Below are 20408 nucleotides of genomic sequence, written 5' to 3'. Positions count from 1 at the left end.
ATATAGCTGAGCAGATTTTAAGCCACTTAGTTGTCTGTGATTTCAAACCAGAAGTCTTTTTAAGTCAGTGATATATTTGAGCATCTGTGTGTAATGGGGGTGTTCACGCTGTGATTCAGAGAAGATTAAATACATATATTTACTTGCATACACTGTTACAATCATCAGTTTCATGTTATGTTATGTTAAGGAAATTTGTAAAGTGCATTGCTGTCCCTGCAAAGGGATGTCCCATCGCTTAATGTCAGAGGTGAGGATGCGAGAGGGACTGACGATCATTGAAAGAGCCAGGTCTTCCCTGCCTTTCTAAAGGATAGAAGGTTAGGAATGTTTCTGATGGAAAGAGGCAGAGAGTTCCAAAGAGTTGGTGCAAGCACCTTAAATGAGCGTCCACCTGCCCTGGATCTACGGAACTGCGGCACGCGTGTCAAATGAAGGTCAGCCGAGCGTAGGGCATGAGTTAGAGTGTAAGGGTGGCCAGGTCACTCAGAATTGCAGGACCTAGGCTTTCAAGAATTTTATGCATAATGCAAAGCGCTTTCAACTGGATTCTTTGCTCTATAGGCAGACAGTTAAGGCGGCGCAGCAGACCAGAAACTGAACTATACCTAGGCAGGGCAAACAACATGCGGGCTGCCGCATTCATAGTACGCTGCAGCCTGTTAATCACAGATTTATTTGAAACAAGCAGCAGACTGTTGTAGTAGTCCAGCTTGGCCAAAACCGTAGCGTGAATGACCAGCTGGTGGGTATGGGGGTCAAACAAACCCATTATGGGTTTGAGACCGCGCAGCAGGTCGAAACAAGTCCCAACCATGGACTTGGCGTTATCCTCAAAGGATAGGGCATTGTCGATCCGTATGGCAAGCTTTTTTACAACGACTTTTGGCACAGGAGGGGTGCCCAGCTTCGGATGCCACCACTTGTTGCCCCAGAGATGAGAGACTCTACCTAGTAGGAGGATTTCGTATTTTGAAGAATTCAACTGGAGACAGTTTGCCTCCATCCAGACTGCTATGACGGTCAGGTCCTCCTGAAACTTAGCAGCGTCCAGGCTAGGGTCCTTGGTAAAGGATAGTACCAGCTGCGTGTCATCCGCATACGACACCAGCGAGATATTGCGGGCTTGGGCCAGCACAGCCAACGGCCAAATATAGACATGGTCGGACTCAGTGCTGATCCCTGAGGGACGCCACAGAGTAACAAATGAGTCTGAGAGTGAAAGGGAGGGGCAATAACTCGAAAGGACCTATTGGACAGGAAAATGTGAACCAAGCGAGGGCTTTGCCAGTGATACCGATCTCCTAAAGCCGGAGGAGCAGGATGTTGTGCGAGACCGTATCAAAGGCGGCACTTAGATCTAGCAGGATAAGTACGGATGTTCTGCCCTCATCCATGGATGCTCTAAGTTGCCCCGTTACTGCCAATAGAGCTCACTCTGTGCTGTGACTCGACCGGAAGTCATTTTGCAAGGGGTCTAGTATAGAGTGAGATTCCAAATATTGCGTTAGAATGGTATTCACATGGTACTCCGTTAGTTTAGCCAAGAACGGAAGCAGAGAGATCGGACAATAGTTCTCCAGCCTAGAGGCATCTAACGACAGCTTCTTTAGTAATGTCATTACTTTTGCGTGCTACTAGGATTGCAGGAACTCTGCTGATGATAGGCAGAGGTTGATGAGTTCCGAACAGCTGGGAAGAAGGCAGTCTTGGAGTTTAACAAAAAGTTCCGGTTTGAGGGGGTCTTCTGGAGACCCCGATTTATCTTGGTGAACCAGGCCTTGAGGCCAACAGCCAAGATAGATGGGAACGCAGAGAGGGAATGGATCTCGCTGCCAGTGAGATCTCCCCTCATCGGGAATATGGCATCACTCTTGGGGTGGAAGCTATCGTAGATGCCCACCACTTTATTGATGAAATAGGTTGCCAAAGTTTCACATTGAGCATTATTATTATTATTTTCAGATGTCAGCAGAGATTTCACCATGTCCTTTAACAAGGAGAAAATAGTTTTTGAGGGGTTATTGCTGGTGTTGATTTTGTTGGCAAAATATGTGGCACGAGCTTTCCGTATTCGTTTGATAGACTTTCCTGGCCGTCTTATATTCAAGTTTAGCAGTGGGACTATAAGCGCGTCTCCAAGTTCGTCTTGTTGTCATACATGCCATCCAGAGTTCACCAAGGGCAAAGCAATTATTTGATCTTTGTAATATGCTGTACAATTTCTTACATCTTCATTATGTGAGTCAACGGTGTAATGGACCGACATTCAAACGTCTCCTTGAAATTTGATGGACTAGCCATTATGAAGGTACAAAATGTGTGGTTGAATGCATTGGCAACATTTCTGATCTTATATCAGACATATATCATTATGACAATGCTACATCTGAGTTGAAGGCAGAAGCTTGTGGTTTATTATCTCATATTCAAAGAGAAAATGTTCATGTTATTGGAATTTTTTTTACAAGATCTTCTTTGAGCTTTAAAACCTGCTAATGCTGTGTTTCAAACACAGCAAACAAATGTGTCTTTTGCAGTAGAAGTTGTATAGTCCACACTTAGGGCCTCATTATGATTGCGGATAATCCGCATACTCAGGGCCGGCGGAAGCCACCGCCGGCCCGGAGTATGCGGATTATCCGCCGCAGTGAAATAGAAGACCCACCGCCAGATCAGGATGGCGGTGGGAGTGCGGTTGGACCAGCGGCGGACGGCAGGTCCATCCGCCGCTGATCCGCGATGTGAGGAGGGCTATTTGGTGACGGTGTCTGCAAGACACCGTCAGCGAAATTAGGAATTGCACGAACACATGCTTTTCCGCGGCGGCTTTTCCGCCGTGGAAAAGCATGTGGACTTTGGCTTTTGGGGGCCCGTTGCGGGCCCCCAGGGTGTCGGGGTGGGGGGTGCACATGGGGGGTACCTATGGTACCCCCCAACATTTACATGCACAAAGCGGCAGGCACCGCGCGGTCCCTGCCGCTTCGTGCATGTAAATGTAACACATGCAGTTTTAACATTGCGGCGGGTGCTGCTTTAAGCAGCACCCGCCGCAATGTTAAAACATACAGGATGTGACCGCCAGGGTGGCGGTCACATCCTAATTTGCACGAAGGGACCGCCGCTGCCCCTGCGGACGGTCCCTCCACCTCTGGGGTGGCGGACGGACGCAAGTCCGTCCGCCATCCTAATCGGCCCCTTAGTGCCCTGAGAGCAATGCGTGCAGATCCAATGTTTTCTACCAAGTACAGTTCTTCTGATGTGTTGGACTAAACTACACGTGTTAGTCATGGATCAAACAGGAGAAGGACTCTCAATTGCCAATTTGCAGATTCATTGGTACTGTCAACAGTTGGACAATCTGCAGATGAATGTTCCTTTTCTCAGCAGCAAGTGCTCAGGCAGCCCATCTTGAACATTTTGATCAGAGCAATAGCTGAAATGGAGACCAGATTCCCCCACAAGAACATTAAAATTATCTAAGCCATTTCTATCTTGGTTCGCTCATCACCTCATTTTCTTGATGCGAACAAGTGTGCACCCATTCATTGACCTAAATAATGTAATCAAAACTACTCTAGTAGCAGACTAATGGTTGTAAACCCATTGTTACAAGAAGAAGTCACAAATGGTGCAGATGTTGCCACCATTTGTGAACAGGTGCATGATTATGCTGAAGCTTTTCCAGTTCTTTATGAAATGTATGTATCTGCTCTGGTTACAAGGGTTTCAACCGCAGCCTGTGTGAAGCACCTTTTCAACCCTATCTTTTTATTTAATGCAATTTTATATAGCGCAAACTTTACCCGAAGGTGTCAGAGCGCTTTACATAAGAACCAGTTGCAAAACATAAGGACTTAGGATTACATGTGTTACATAAAAGATACACACAGAAAAAAAATGCAAATGTACAAGATGTAAAGTCACACAAAGAAGAGACTGGTGATTATAGTTATCTCTATATACATAGGGAAGAGATAAGAATGGACATACTCTAAGAGTCCCATAGGAATGGCAGAGAGTACAATGGTCGACTGCATATAATAGTGATTAGAGTTATCTCTATATACATAGGGAAGGGATACGAATGGACATACTCTAAGAGTCACATAGGAATGGTAGAGAGTACAAAGGTCTACTGCATATATTAGTGATTAGAGTTATCTCTATATACATAGGGAAGGGATAAGAATGGATATACTCTAAGAGTCACATATGAATGGTAGATAGTACAAAGGTCTACTGCATATAGTAGTGATTAGAGTTATCTCTGTATACATAGGGAAGGGATACGAATGGATATACTCTAAGAGTCACATAGGAATGGTAGAGAGTACAAAGGTCTACTGCATATACTAGTGATTAATTATCTCTATATACATAAGGAAGGGATATGAATGGATATACTCTAAGAGTTACATAGGAATAGTAGAGTAGAAATGTCTACTGCATATACTAGTGATTAGAGGTATCTCTATATACAGAAAAGCAGAGTTCTATGACAAGAAAATAAAATTCATGAAGTTCAATTTATGCAACGAAATAAGTGTTGGACAAATTGCAACGAGTAAATAGCCAGCCTTTCTAGTGCAATGATGTCAAGGTTTTCGTGTGGTAATAGGGACCTCCTTAATCTTGAGTTATTATAATATGCTTGGCATTCAAGTACTTGTGTTAATGCCTGGCCTGCTGGAATTTGATGGTTTGCACACAGAATCGATCCAATGTATCATGGTGACTGTTTGCAAGTATATATGATGTAATCTAAGGCTTGTAGGCTACCTCCAGAAGCCACAAAGTGGGCCCACAGTAGCACATCTGAATGCACCATTGGCCCACCCAAATAAATGTTCCTGGAGCCGGGCCTGGGATCATGGTACCTTTTTGTTGGGGTTGCCAGTCCAGGTGCCAGTACCCCCAAAGCAAGGAACGAGGCCGCAGGGGTGTGAACAGGCCTCAAGAATGGGGCCTGCGTCTTTGGTCATGGTTGTCCTCAGCGAAGGGGGGTATGGGGGAGGCAGATCACTATCCTGGCATCTCTGGCCTTCCCTCAGTTACAGGAGCAACGCGTCTATGGAAAAGGAGAGGTGCACCTGGAGCCACAACTTCAGGGAATGCGCTGAACTCGATCAGTGCAGGAGGGGAATCCTCCAGCTGCAATGAAGTTGAAAGGTGGGATTTTTGCCAGTGCTGCTCACGGGTGACTGGATCTTCTACAAAATGCAGTTTGCAAATTAAAACCAGGCTGGGCTGTTTATCAGATTCGTTCTGACCCATGATCCCAGTCAGCTGTTGGACTTGCAGATGTCGTAGTCTACTGCAGCGGAAGGGAGAGGACACCTTTGATGGCCCTGAGGTGTCTGGAACAGGGGGCAAGCAAACAAGCCCTTATAGAACAGTTGGGGGAAAAAGGGAGCAGCAGACAGGCAGGCCAGCACATCAAGTCAATTTGCAGAGTGACCACACCACCACCAGCCCAGCAGGAAACAGGCCTGCACAACAAAGCAAGTGGTCAATATGGCGGTTCCTCCTGCAGCACAGCAGTTCTCTGCAATGTGCAGAATGTAAAGCCAGCAGAGTCTGGTTACAAGTCCCAAGCAATGTCTAAAATCGTGGAGTCAGAGCCCCAGTACTTATACTCAAAAACAGCTTTGATGAAACAGTGGCTTCAAATGAATCCTTAGAAGTGCACAACAATCCCTTTCAGCCCAGCCCTGGCTCCAGACGATCAGTAGGCGATAAATCAGCCCTTTGTGTGACAGCAGGACACAACCTCTCCCTCTCAAAGCCCAGGATGACTATCAGTATGCAGATGAATTCAGATGTATCCCGTGTCATACCCAGCCCTTCCTTAGTTGTGGCTGTCTGGAAAGTATGAACCAAGCTATCACCTAGCTCAACCGTGTATTGGAGTCAGGTTGCAAAGCACAATGAGTCATAAGCACAGAGAAATTCCCACTTTTGGAAAGTAAGAACTAGAAAGGCTTGGGTCCTCTCACTACCTGGCCTGGACACTTTAATATTGTCAAACAAACAAAATGACCAGGTAGGCTGTTACTACCAAGTTGAATAGAATCTTAGACATACTGTTCTAAAGTCTGCGTGATTTATTTAACTTTTTAAGAAAAAAATTGTACCATTGATTTCATCTAATGAGATGGACAACACATCATCTGGATTAGATGTAAGATATTACATAGATAATACACAACACATTAAAGCAACATATTTGTGATAAGACAGTATAAAACGATCAAAACTACAATGAACATACATAAACACTCATAAACAGTGTGAATGACTCTAATCCTTATTTGTAAGCTAGCACTAGGCGGACACTGTCTTGTTCAGCAATAAGGATTGCACATAATGTCCCACCCTTGTCATGAGTAGCAGGGTTACACAATTAGAACAGGTGTTGTCTGCAGCGGTCGAACAACAATTCAGACTGTTCGTTCATTCCTTGGCTCTGTTATGTATCGTCCATTCCTTGGCTCCGATATGTTAAAATTGCATTCAATAAGATTGGTCTGGGAAATTATTATGACAATCCTGAAAGCATACCAGCTAATATGAAACCAATCATAAAAAATGCTTATAACAAAGAATTAGGAATGCTTTTAGTTTATAGGCAGACAAGAGGCCAGGAATTGTATCTATCTTTTAGCACCCAGACACAATCACGCTTCCTTCTGACTAGGTTTCGTTTCTGCACAGTGCACTTTCTTCTGGCCTTTCCTAACGCAGTGAGCTGGTGTGAGAGACTGACTCCCTGTCCATGTAATAATTTAGCCCAACAAAGCACAACACTTTATGCTCTTTTGCACATTATATAAGGATATAAGGGCCCGTTTTATTAGGCCAAATTTGAAGGAAATGTGTCCTAGTTCGCATCAAGAGGGTTTTAATTATTTATTATCCTTGACCTCGGTCGCCATCTGTAGTGCTGTGCTTACTTTTATCAGAACTGCATTATCAATTAGGAAATGTTATGAACTGTGTTAGGAAATCCGGGTATGCGATTGAAGGGTTTAAATCCATGCAGTTATTTTCCGATAGTGATAGAATACGCTGAACGCTTAAGATCTTGTTTCAAATGTTATATTGTGAAATCTAAATATTTATCCACCCCAAACGTTGTATTGGAAAATTTTAAAGATGTTTTATGTACGATGCTTACTTTTATGATTCAATGAATCGAATAAAGTTTATTTGATGATGATGACTGATTCACTCACGGCACACCCTGTGCTAGTTCACCCGTACTCTAGAGCCAACGCGTTTCAAACCACAACTGAAAAGGGGGGGCCCTCGGCCCCCCCGCACGCATGGCGGCGCGGCGACCGCCGCCCCCCCCTATTTCCTTTTGTCATTCGGCGGTGGGGGCGTGCCCCGGGGGTGCGGCCCACCGCCGATTGGCCGGCGGCCGTCCTGACCCGGATCCAATTTAGTGGTTCCGGGTCAGGGGGGGCGGGCGATAGGAGGGGCCAACCGGCCCCTCGGGAATAAGAGGTGGGGAGCGCCCAGGAGACCCCCTTGTCCCTGGACGCTCCCCCGCTGTACGTTGTGCCCCGCGTTCGGGGCCTCTTTGTTTTACTAATCTTTTCCTTTGTTTTTTCAGGCGGGTAAACGGACCCCGAGATCACCGTGGACGCGAGGCGACAGTGGTGGAATTTTTAATCTGTTTTTTAGGGAGCCCGCGTGGAGCTACGAGCAGCCGCCCAGCAGCGTCGCCGGGAAGACCAGCGTCGTTGGGCAGCCGCCGGGAAAATCTGCGCCTTAAAGGGACGCGAGTCGGCAGCAGAGGCGGCGGGAGTGGAGGCGCCTTTTTTCCCAGGCTTGAGTAGGTGCGAAAGTGGCACGCACGGCGACCACTTAAGGTACTTGGGAGAACGTGGTGAGGGGAAAGACTGTGGCCCGACTGGGGCCCGTGTGCTCCCGGTCTATTTAGTTTGCACGTAGAGGCTGCTGGGGCATTGTTGGTGTGTTTTCGTTTTTCAGCGAGCTAAGCAGGGTCGACCAGGGCAGCACCTGGATGGGAGACCCCATTTGAGGAATAATTACGAATGTGGATGCATTTATAATAGGGCCCTGTTTTATTTACAATCAGCACAAAGGTGTACGAATGTATAATAAATAAGTGCGGGGGCGCCCAGAATTGTTTTACAATTGTATATAAGGGCGAATTAAGGTTTATATATCTGTGACTGCTGCTTGAGGTGTATGATTGGAACTGCTGTTAATTACAAGCCCCCAGGGCCCCCGGTTGGGAGACCATTCCACAAGCATTGAAAGGAGTACAATGTTTATTGATTGATCTATTGTATATATTGTTTATCATTAAGCGAAGTGTACAGTACAGGGCAGTTACAGGTGCAGTATTGGTGGGGTCTTTCTTAGGAGGGACATAGTGAATTGGTGTGTTCAATTGCATCTTTGTATTCAAAACTCGGTTGCTCAACAATCTGCCCCTGTTTCAATCACGGCGAACTTTTAACAGAGATAACCTAAGTGCATCCTTCACGCAAAGTTGTGGGGACCTGAGCCGCAGTCGGTTTTTCAAGGACGATTTCCTGCTTTAATACATGGTATTAATACCTGTTTTCAATTTCAGGCAACCTTAATTACATTATTGGCACGTTTTACTCGCAGACAGGGCACACGACGTGTGGAGGCCTGTGACTACGGATCATCATCGCCGGCGAGTGCACGGGACCGGTCGGTAAGAGGGGTACGGGGGGCTAGCACTCATAGCTCCAGGTGGCCGCCGGGTGGGTCTACATTAGGTTTACTCACCCCCTTACATAAGCGGACAAGCCGCTAGTGTTGCGGTTGCCTGTTGCATGGTGCTGAAAGCCCCCTGGTGACCCTCCAACTGAAAGGTACAAATAGTTGACCTGTTGTAATTTAAGAGAGTAGGCTGCGGTTGTTTGGGGTAGCAGCATGCCAGGCCCGCGGGGTGGAAAAAGGGGGTCCAACATGGAGGCTATGATGCGGGCCATGATGCGGGAGATGAGTGACATTAAGCAACAGCTAGGAAAAGTTAATGAGCTGGAAGCACGGTTTAATGGGAGAGATGGTGAGGCCCCGGGCCCATCCGGTAGGCCGATCCGCAAGAGGGTGGCACCAGTGCCAAGGGGGGATTTTGTCACCCCACCCGGGAAACCTAGGTCCAAGAGATCCAGGGACGCTGCCCCCACCCCGGGGCCAGTAGAACCGGTACCGGCCGCGCCACCGGCGGACGTCCCCCCCCCGCAGATACCTATCCCTACACCCCTTGCCCCCGTGGTGCCGGTGCCGACAGGTCAACCAGTAGACGCTGGGCCTGCTCCGATACCGGTGCCCACAATCCCGGGCACAGGAGTGCCACACCCGGCGCCCGCCCTGCCAACTGCACCAGTACCACCGGGCATAACCCCAGTGGTACCTGTTGTCCCGGGGGGTAATGTAGAGTCCATGCCCCCTGAACTGTTATCCCAGATAACGGCCTTGATGCCGTGGCTCCAAAAAGGGGGAGCTTTCCCGAATTCTGCAGACCATGCAGCAGAGGCGGCGAAGTTTGTAGAAAAGATCAGATCGGCAGCGGTCGCCGACAGTGTTGCCTTGCCAATATCTTCTCCCCTTGCAGGTCCAAGTGTTCCTCAGCTGGACGGAGTTAAAGGGCAGCCGCCCCCGGTGCCTGCACTTGGTAAGGAAGTGGCATTGCCACTCTTAGGGGACGGTGTTCTACCTTCTAGGAGCGAGAATTTGGCTCAGCATGTGTCATTAGCTGTGAAAGAGATGATTTGGGCGGATAAATACGTGTACATTTATTCTTTGTTGTTAGATAATAGGGAAATGGAGCAGGCAAAAGCACTAAAAGAGTGGATGCTCCCAAGCGAATGGAGGGCGCAGTGTACTAGATTTAGGGTTGAGGAAACTCTCAACAACTGGATGCAAGCATGGGCTGTATTCACTGCAATTAAAGCTGAGCGTCCTCCAGATTTACAGGCAGCATTGGCATGCTACTCGAGCAGGATTGTGGGGTGGAGTCAACAGTATTCTGGGGAAGCATGGAAGGGTTATGATGTCAATTTCAGGAAGGCATTGGAATTCAATAGATCATTGCCATGGGACACGGTAGATTCCATGGCTTGGCACAAACAGTTCTCTGATACTGCACCTCCCCCTCAGTTCGGTGCGGTCAAGGTGTTCACTAGACCGCATCAGCCCTTTCGGCCCCCCCAAACGAGTGAGGTACCTGGGAAGTTTGGGGCAGGTGGGCCAGAGAAAAAAGGGGTGTGCTGGGATTTTAATAGGCGCACCTGCACAAGGGCCGCGTGTAAGTTTAGACATGCATGTTCCTCCTGTGGGCACCCCTCTCATCCAGAAACTACCTGTAGGTCCAAGCAAGGTAACACAGGTCAGAGGGGTAGGGGAAAGCCACTGTAAGTCAAACAGGTTAGGCCCCCCCACTCCAGTGGATGTGGTGGCAATGATTCCATGGTTGAACAGATACCCAGACCACACATCGGCCACCCTACTCCAAGAAGGTTTTTCTAAGGGCTTTAGGATCCCGGCCGGGGGATACACAGGCAGTGCGCACTGTAGAAATCAATTGTCAGTTAAGCACAATCCGGCTGTGGTGGCAGCCAAAATTGACAAGGAGCTATCATTAGGCAGGATAGCTGGCCCTTTTACTGAAGTGCCAGTACCCAATTTTGTGTGCTCCCCACTGGGAGTTGTCCCCAAAAAAGAGAAGGGGCAATTCAGATTGATTCATAACCTGTCAGCACCTAGGGGGACGTCACTGAATGATGCCATTGACGAGGGTATCTGTAGTGTTAAGTACGCCTCTTTTGATCAGGCTGTTAACTTATTACAGGCCACGGGACCCGGGGCGCTGATGGCGAAATCAGACATAGAATCAGCCTTTCGCCTCCTCCCAGTCCACCCAGCGGATCAACATCTTTTAGGTTTCACCTTTGGGGATATGTTCTACATGGACAAATGCATGCCTATGGGTTGTTCTATATCTTGCGCCTACTTTGAGATGTTTAGTTCCTTTCTTGAATGGGCCATGAGACAAGTGACGGGCCACCAGCGGGTCATGCATTATTTAGATGATTTCCTCTTCCTCGGTACAGCGGGATCTCAGGAGTGTGCACTGGCATTGCAGGAATTTTGCGTGCTCATGCGGGCTTTTGGGGTCCCGCTTGCGCCCGGGAAGACAGTTGGCCCGACCACCTGCTTAGAATTCCTCGGCATTGAGATTGACTCACTAGAAGGATGCTTTAGATTACCTAGGGACAAAGTGGACAAATTCAAGTCAGCACTGCATTTATGCCTCCGCAAGGAGAAGGTCACTCTGCAGCAACTACAGGAGGTGGTAGGCCAATTGAATTTCGCACTGAGAATCATCCCCATGGCTCGCCCTTTCTCTCGCTCCATCGCTCACGCGATGAAGGGGCTGAGGGAAAAGCACCACCGCACTCGCCTATCGGCTGAAATTCGCCAGGATATGCTTATTTGGATGGCATTCCTGGAGGATTTTAACGGTAGGGTGGTCTGGCCCGGCCCGCTCACAACATCAGCGGAGTTGGGCTTATGGACTGACGCGGCCGGTAGTGTGGGCTTTGGCGCCATCCTAGGGAACAGGTGGGTCGCCCAACAGTGGCCGGAAGAATGGAAGACATGGGGTCTGACCAGCAACATTGGCTTCCTTGAACTCTTCCCAATATGGGTGGCACTGATGGTCTGGCCCGAACACCTATGTAACCAATCAGTGGTGTTTTGGTCAGATAACATGACAGTGGTAGAATGTATCAACCAGCAGGGGGCGCGGTGTCCTTTCATACTTCGGCTGGTCAAAGAAATTGTTCTGCGGTGCCTTAAACTGAATGCTAATTTTAGGGCCAAACATGTCCCTGGTGTTCTAAACAATGCAGCTGACTCCCTCTCTCGCTTCAAAATGCAGGTTTTCAGGGAGCATCTCCCCTCAGCAGACCCCTCGCCAGCACACTTCCCAGCAGCACTTTGGCAGATTGGTGCCCCAGATTACAGGACCTCGTGGTCGCTAGCCTAGCCCCCAGGACCAAGACGGCTTACGAAGGGGCGTTTCTGTCTTATTGTTCCTTTTTGGGGCCACAGTGGGAAGCGCTTTGGGCGGAGGAAGATGGCTTTGCAGCCTATTTAGAATGGATGCATAGGGAGGGGCGCTCGGTGGCAGCTGCGAACAGACATAGGGCAGCGGTGTCATTCTTCGCTCAAGCTAGGGGCTTCCGGGATCCCACTAATACCTTTATGATACGTAAGGCTTTAAGGGGATGGCGCCGTATTCAGGGACACCAGAAGGATAAGAGAAAGCCCATTGGATTGGCCCGGCTGACAGCCTTACTGGGCACGCTGGAGACTGTTTGTAGCTCGGAGTGGGAGGTGCTTCTTTTTAGGGCGGCATTCTCCTTGGCATTCTATGGGGCGCTGAGAATTAGCGAACTTGTGGCAGGTTCTAAGTCGGACCTACTGGGCGGCTTGCAAAGGGCTAGTGTGACGATAAGGGGGGACACCATGTGGGTGATTATCCAGAAGTCTAAAACAGACCAGGAGGCTAGGGGTCACACCATAGTTCTGCAACGGGCCCCCGCCAACCCGTGCTGCCCGGTCAGGCACGTGGAATTATTCCTCGGACTCTTGGTAGGCTCAGCGGTCAGGACATTGCTCTGTCACGCTGACGGGAGCCCCTTGACCAGGTATCAATTCAGGAAAGTATTGGAGATGGGGGTTAGGAAAGCAGGTCTTGACCCTAAAGAGTTTGGCTCTCATTCCTTCAGGATTGGGGCAGCAACTGAGGCGGTGGCGGGGGGCCTTCCAGTGGAAAGAGTGAAGACAATTGGGAGGTGGTCTTCAGAATGCTATAAACGTTATGTTCGGATTGACATGCTATGATTACATGTCGCTCACGCTTGGTTTCTTTCCGCTCTCTTACAGTTTCTCAGACCTGTTACGCAGGGGAGGAATTTGTCGTCGGGCACCGGCAACATTCATCAGCACGGAGCGGCGACCAGGAAACAATGAAGAGCAATGTCTGGATTGTTGGTCATTCATATGTGAAGCGGGCAGAATGTGTCTTTATGTCAGGTGACAAGAGGAAAAGGGCGGCACAACTAGGGTTGGACATCACGTTCTTTGGCAGAGGGGGGTTGTGTCTTCACGAGTTTAGGGGATTTTTCCAGGGGCTTCTAGCACGCCAACAATCTCCACCGGCAGTGGTGATACTTCACCTTGGGGAGAATGATTTGGCAACACTGGGTAGACGCATTCTGATTGAGGAGATTATTTCAACGGCGGGTTGGATGGCTAGGACCTGCCCCGGTTGCACAGTGGTATGGTCACAACTCATTCCTCGACTACAGTGGCGGGGGGGACATTCGGTCAGGGCGTTGAATCACTCGGTAAAGAGGATCAACACACGGTTGGATAGGTTGTTTCGATCCCCCTTGTTACAGTCAATACCTCATGGATGTATCTGGGGCGACAAGTATTACTTGAGGGACGGGGTTCATTTAACTCAGGAAGGGAATGTCTTGTGGTCTGACAATATCTGGGCTTGGCTAGAGGGATTTGTGAGTAGGAGGCTTCCATAAGTAGGGGTTAGAGGGGGGGGGCCAGATCGTCGGTTAACAATGCTGGCCTGTGGCGGTAAGGTCATTATCGGTGAGCACATATTTGAGGTCTGAGGGGGCGGGCATCATCCTATGGAGGTTCCCGCCCAGGGGGAGGGGCCTGCGGGCCACTCCCACAACTCCAGGGGCAAGGTAATAGGCAAAGGAGCGCGGGTAGGAGTAGTTCACGCTTTCCTTAGGCTGGTAGCCACCCCGCGCGCGTGGACTCATGACGCCACCGGCGCAGAGTAAGGGCCCTCCTTTAGTGGGTAAATGGAGTTTAGGGCGTAGACCGGGCAATTCCCGGGGTAACACTGCGCATGCGCACTTCTAGGGGGGAGGCGCAGCTTGTAGGACCTGACACCGGTAGTGACCCTGCCATATGGCCAGAAATGTACAAAAATCAAGTTTAGGATGTTTAGTCTAAGTTAGGAACAACATGTATTAGAGTTTTGTTAAGGTCAGGCTCTCAAACTTGTTGATAAGAATGTGAACTAAATGTCCTGCTGATTTTTGTATTCATTGTTGATTATGCAATTAAAACCTTTTAATTTCATACTTTAATAAATACGGCCGGGCGACTAGCGCCCGCCTTCCAAAAAGTAAAGACGTCTCGTGTCCACGTTCCTGGGTGTTGGGTGCCGGATTGGGGGGGGAGGCGGCAGCTAGTCGCTGACCATGTGAAAAGGGGGGGCCCTCGGCCCCCCCGCACGCATGGCGGCGCGGCGACCGCCGCCCCCCCCTATTTCCTTTTGTCATTCGGCGGTGGGGGCGTGCCCCGGGGGTGCGGCCCACCGCCGATTGGCCGGCGGCCGTCCTGACCCGGATCCAATTTAGTGGTTCCGGGTCAGGGGGGGCGGGCGATAGGAGGGGCCAACCGGCCCCTCGGGAATAAGAGGTGGGGAGCGCCCAGGAGACCCCCTTGTCCCTGGACGCTCCCCCGCTGTACGTTGTGCCCCGCGTTCGGGGCCTCTTTGTTTTCCCACCCACCATCCCTTGGAACAAAGTTTTGAGTAGTTTTATGTCTGGTTCAATGGTAAATTTCGAAGGTACGGTCCACAGGAGAGACGGATCTGTTGGTGTATTTTGTGATACGTTTGTTTAGGATTTTTCCCCTTTTTAGCAAATCATGTGTGAAGTGAATTGTATTTGAAGCCATGTGTCTTTAGGCCTTTTTTCCCTTTGTAGCTATACGTTGATACTGTTATTTAGCGTAACATGTGTAAGCGAATTGTATTTTAATGCCATGTGTCGTTAGGCCTTTTTTCCCTTTTAGCTATACGTTGATACTGTTATTTATTAGCCAGTGTAGCTGTCCTTTAGAATTTTTCCCATAGGTCGTCGTATTTATTAGGTATGGGGCATGCGGTAAGGTCATTATCGGTGAGCACATATTTGAGGTCTGAGGGGGCGGGCATCATCCTATGGAGGTTCCCGCCCAGGGGGAGGGGCCTGCGGGCCACTCCCACAACTCCAGGGGCAAGGTAATAGGCAAAGGAGCGCGGGTAGGAGTAGTTCACGCTTTCCTTAGGCTGGTAGCCACCCCGCGCGCGTGGACTCATGACGCCACCGGCGCAGAGTAAGGGCCCTCCTTTAGTGGGTAAATGGAGTTTAGGGCGTAGACCGGGCAATTCCCGGGGTAACACTGCGCATGCGCACTTCTAGGGGGGAGGCGCAGCTTGTAGGACCTGACACCGGTAGTGACCCTGCCATATGGCCAGAAATGTACAAAAATCAAGTTTAGGATGTTTAGTCTAAGTTAGGAACAACATGTATTAGAGTTTTGTTAAGGTCAGGCTCTCAAACTTGTTGATAAGAATGTGAACTAAATGTCCTGCTGATTTTTGTATTCATTGTTGATTATGCAATTAAAACCTTTTAATTTCATACTTTAATAAATACGGCCGGGCGACTAGCGCCCGCCTTCCAAAAAGTAAAGACGTCTCGTGTCCACGTTCCTGGGTGTTGGGTGCCGGATTGGGGGGGGAGGCGGCAGCTAGTCGCTGACCATGTTGCTAGGGGGTTCTCCTCAGGACTAGGACTGGGTCTCGAGAAACTGATTGTTGGCGTTGAATGAATAAAGAGTTGTAAAATCAGTGAAGTGATGATGCCACTGTTCGAATGTTGACGCTTCAAGGTACCTGCGGGTAATCTCAGTGAAATGTCAGTGTTCACGGTGGCTAAAAGTTTAACATCTACAACTACATGAGTTGGAAACAGAATTCCTTCTCCTCTTATCTAGAACTAATTTCATCCAAAAGAGAACTGAATAAAAGCAATTCAGTATGTGGGCTTTCAGGAAATATGAGTCCTGATTTGGAGTCTGGAAGAGGGTTAATCCATCACAATTGTGAGGGCTATCTCATTCGTTGTGTTACAAGTGCAAGAGATGTGGCCTCACGGCCAGAGTTACTGACTTTGGACCTGGGCATCCTGGTGTCAACTCAAGATCCTGTGTTTCTCGGCTACTCACTTAATATCCCAGTGCCAAAAGAAAGGAAAAAATAATCTATCCTTGCGTAATTTAATCTGGTGATCTGGTGCTCATGAAATGGTTGTGTGATGGAACCATGCATGCGTTTAACACGCATGCCAGTTCCATGTGCTCTCAACCACTAAAGTCTTAACCACATATATGCCTTTACCACGCATGCCTTTACAACAAAATGTGCGTTGTTAAGGCATGTATGGCAAAGACATATCTGTGGTTAAGAACTTGAAAGGTAAGTCTTACCCTGACCCCTGCCCTGAGTCCTAAAATTACCCCCTCCCTCCTGAAAACCAATCCCCTCCGCCGAGCCCTAAAAACTTCCCTGCCTCCAGCCCTAAAAACGACCCAGCCCTCCCCTAAGCCCTAAAAACTACTGTGATCCCAGCCCCCGCCCTGAGCACTAAAATGGCCCCCTAAGACCCTGCCCTGATACCTAAAACTACCCCCATCCCTCCTAAAAAAAAATCCCCCCAGCCCTAAAAACTTCCCTGCCCCCAGCCCTAAAAATGACCCTACCCTCGCCTAAGCCCTAAAAAGTACTCTGACTCCCCCCTAAGCCCTAAAAACTTCACCGACCCTACCCCAGCCCTGAAAACAACCCGACACCCCCAGTCCTGAAAACTACCCAGACCCCCCCACCCTGGAAACTGCCCAACCCTGAAAACTGCCCCGACCCCTCCGACCCTAGAAACTATCCGAACCCCTCCAGCCATGTAAAACTTACCTGACTCCCCCAGCCCTGAAAACTACTCTCCAACCCATACAAACTACCCAGCCCTGCTTATCTCACCACGTCCCTTGGTTGCCCTGATCCTTCATGCTACCTGCATATGCTTGGTTAAAGCAAGCGTGGTAGCGCTTCCGTTGTCGGAACACAGATCGCTGAGCCCACGGTGTTCCGTCTGTTTCCCCATGTAATATGCTCTGATCTATTCTAGCCAAATTCACACTATATAAAACTGCAAAAAATTAGATGCTAATGCATATAACAATATATATCAATATATATTAGACAGCTGTCATATTTGTGATGGAGAGCCTGTCCACCAAACTCTAAATCAGGCCCTTAACCGTGAAACTTGCATTAAAAATTTAGCCAAAACAGTATTTTCCTACTCATGCTTCTCATAAACTGCAAATCTTTCCTACAACTAAATGATAAGAGTTTTGTTTCATTAAGGCTTTCTTCATCCTAGAGCCAAGCTTGTCTCTAACTCTGGCAAACATGACCATATCTCTCTGGCTGGCCTACATCTCGTTAAAGTGACTCCAGATCGAAGCAAGGTGCATTCATATAACTGACTATTTAACACACAAGGCACTACTCTTACATACTTCTGTCAAGAAGTATGTAAGAGAAGTACTGTGAGAGGAGTTGGCCTAACGGCTAAGGCGCTCGACTACGGACCTGGGGATCTGGGTTCGAGTTTCGGTAACGACGCCAAAACCTCCTGTGATTCTGGGCAAATCACTTAGGGGCAGATTTATGAGGCCCTTGCTCCTCTTTGCGCCGCAATTGCGTCACTTTATTTGACGCAACGGCGGCGCAAACAATGCGTCCTATTTACAACGTGACGCATCTAGGAGATGCGTCACGTTGTAAAGCCCTGCGCCATAAGGAGGCGTTCCTGCGCAGGGGGGGGCGTTCCTGCGCAGGAACGCCTCCTGAAAGTGGCTGAGTGAAATCTATAAGATTTCACTCAGTCACTTTCAGGCCAATGCTGCTTCAAAACCCTGCGCCTGCTTGAAGCAGGCATAGGTCTTGACGCAGCATTGTGAAGATGGGGCACCCCAGCGCCTTGCTGGAGCTGCGTCGCGCTTGCGACGCAACTCCAGCAATGCGCCACCTTTACGGCGCAGATGCGTCACGCATCTGTGCCGTTTTTGCCCCATGGTGCGTCTCATTGTAAATGCGGCGCACCATGGGTGGCGGAGCTGTGGCGCACTGTGGCGCACATTAACTGGCGCATCCCTGGGGATGCGCCAGTTAACATAAATCTGCCCCTGAATCTCCCCGTGCCTAAAAATGAAAGTGAGTGTCCTCATGTAAAAAACGTAACTTGTGCTATGTAAAGCGCTCTGATACCTGATTCGGTTCGGGTCTAGTTCGCGCTATATAAAACTCTACCAAAAAAAAAAAATCAAATTATCGCCCACAGTGGAAAGGGTTTAAGATCAAATCCTGCAATGCCTTATTTTATTTTGGGTATGCATCTAAGATCTGGAGCTGCCTACCAGTATCATTAGACTGCTCAACTCTTTCAGGCTTTTTAAGTGTTCCCTGAAATCGCAGCTTCTCGAAAAATGCTTTTATACTGATACTTTGAATTCTGCTTTTGATGTATCGGTTGCCCTTCTCAGTTATCTATCTACAAACAGGTACCTTTCAAAACCAAGGAGCAGTTACCTTCTCAGGGGATGGAAGTCATGGAACTCTACCAAACTGCTGTGATCACACGCCTTGTGGTTCAGGATGCAGCTGACACTACGACGTCACACCGTATGCCATATTTTGCAATATGTGGTGTAATTGTGTATGATTTTTGAGTTGCAAGGGCCCATCTAAACCCTTAGGCGTGGTGTTACTGAACTTACTGCATTATTTATGACTACTCGAAAGGGAGCCAGGTGGAGATGAAAGATGGCGGAGAGAGGGTGGAGAGGCAGAGAAGAGACAGAGACACCTAGAGGCATCTTTATTTTTGTTATTGGAAGTTTATGAAGCACAAAAGCCCTAAGGGCGTCGGAGCGCCTCAAGTTATACATTTAGTGTGACATTATGGCTGTATTTTTACTATATTAATAAGGCCACTGGGGCTCATTCTCTTCGCATTAGCGCAGCGGAGGACAGCGAGCGAAGGCGGCGGGAGACCAGGAAGGTAAGCGGAAACGGCAGAGAACGCTCGCGAGAGGTGGGATGAGGGTCAAGGGACGGGAGCTCTAGGCAGAAGAAGGGAGGAACCGACCAGGGAGCTGGCAAGTTCGTTTCTTGCGTCCCAACGCAAACGTGACATTTTGCCGCCTGGAGTCGGTTTTCGTGAGATGGTCGGGTATTTCAAAACCACCAACGCCAGCTCAATATGACAAAATATAGTGAGGTGAGCCCCGCTTGGGGAGGGAGGGCAGAGTGAGGCAGGTGGGGTTAGCATCTTATTGAGAGATCGAGATCTTACGTTTGTGGGGTGCGGTGGGGTGGGGGGGGGGGGCGGACGATGAGTAGAGAGATGCAGTGTCATGCAGGCAGTAATAGTATTGATCATTTTTGTATGCCACAGAAATTAGGTAAAAACTGTGCTAAAGAGATAAATAAGTAAGCCAAAATAGCTAATAATATGACAAGTATCTACTCGCTATAGAAGAACAATTAAAGAAATGGCAGGAAGAAGTTACCACTTTAATCGCGGGCACATTAACTTCTTGTTTGGTGGACGGTAAAAAGTGGTGACGTCAACAATGCCCCAATGGGTAACACATGTTGATTATTACAGAGAGTCATGGTGGCATCTAAATCTGGACAGTTTCGTTTACAAAGTTGTAACATATTTCTAAAAGAAATAGGGTGCAAGCCTAAACATCTTTTTTGTTTTTGGGGTTGTGCAGGGCCTCCGCTTGTCTCACTGCACTGTGTCCCGTTACTGCGATTAACGCCTTCTTCGCTTGTTTGTCAGTCCTCCTCCTATATAGGACGGGGAGTGCGGTTGCTTCAATACGAGCGAGCAGCTTCCAACGCTTAGGCCTCTCCCAGCCGCTGGCTTGTCCTGAGGGTGCCGGTGTTCTCTCGGTTCCCTGGGCGTCTCTCCCCAACAGGGACTCGCCACGCTGCTCCTTGCCGGGCTACTATTGCGCTTCTCACTTCTGCGTGCCTGGAGGCAGCTTTCCACCGATAATCCACTCGGGCTCGGCCGTAGGGAGCTCTGCCCACCGGCCACGACGTGACTCCTCTCCCACAGGCCGTCCTACGTAGGGGGCACGGCTCGCCGATTAGCCGCGTACCGTGCCCGTGTTCCCAGTTCACCTCATCTGGGGCTCCGGTAGCAGCTCCTGTCCCACGGCAGTGACTTTACCCGCAGTCTGTACGTCGGAGTCCAATGTGGCGGACGGGGCCTCACCTGCGACAATAGGCCTCTCGCAGGGCTCCTGCTTCTCGTTAATATGGGGCCATTCCTTATGAGTGTCACCGCTCTCGCCTTAGGCCACATCCTCTCCTTAAAATCAAAACGTTACGCAAAGTAGCAAATATTAAAGACATTATGACCATCAAACACCGTACTTAGACT

The 20408-nt window shown here is 49.0% G+C and overlaps 1 pseudogene across 2 annotated transcripts in view; it reads left to right on the top strand.

Moving 5' to 3' along the window:
- The window catches only part of LOC144755514 (histone-lysine N-methyltransferase SMYD3 pseudogene), a 72909-nt pseudogene that overhangs the window by 33640 nt on the left and 18861 nt on the right, over positions 1–20408 (top strand). Inside the window, exon 1 of one of the 2 annotated variants that reach the window (XR_013594917.1) lies at positions 19079–19229. The exons of the other annotated variant lie outside the window; for it this stretch is intronic. The product of XR_013594917.1 is annotated as a histone-lysine N-methyltransferase SMYD3 pseudogene, transcript variant X1 (transcript). Of the gene's footprint in view, positions 1–19078; positions 19230–20408 lie in introns of those variants that run through there. 2 annotated transcript variants of the gene reach the window in all.

Source organism: Lissotriton helveticus, chromosome 5_1 (assembly GCF_964261635.1).
Source record: "Lissotriton helveticus chromosome 5_1, aLisHel1.1, whole genome shotgun sequence".
Taxonomy (NCBI): Eukaryota; Metazoa; Chordata; class Amphibia; order Caudata; family Salamandridae; genus Lissotriton; species Lissotriton helveticus.
Note: the sequence above shows the minus strand (reverse complement) of the source record. Positions and strands in the feature narration are given on the sequence as shown.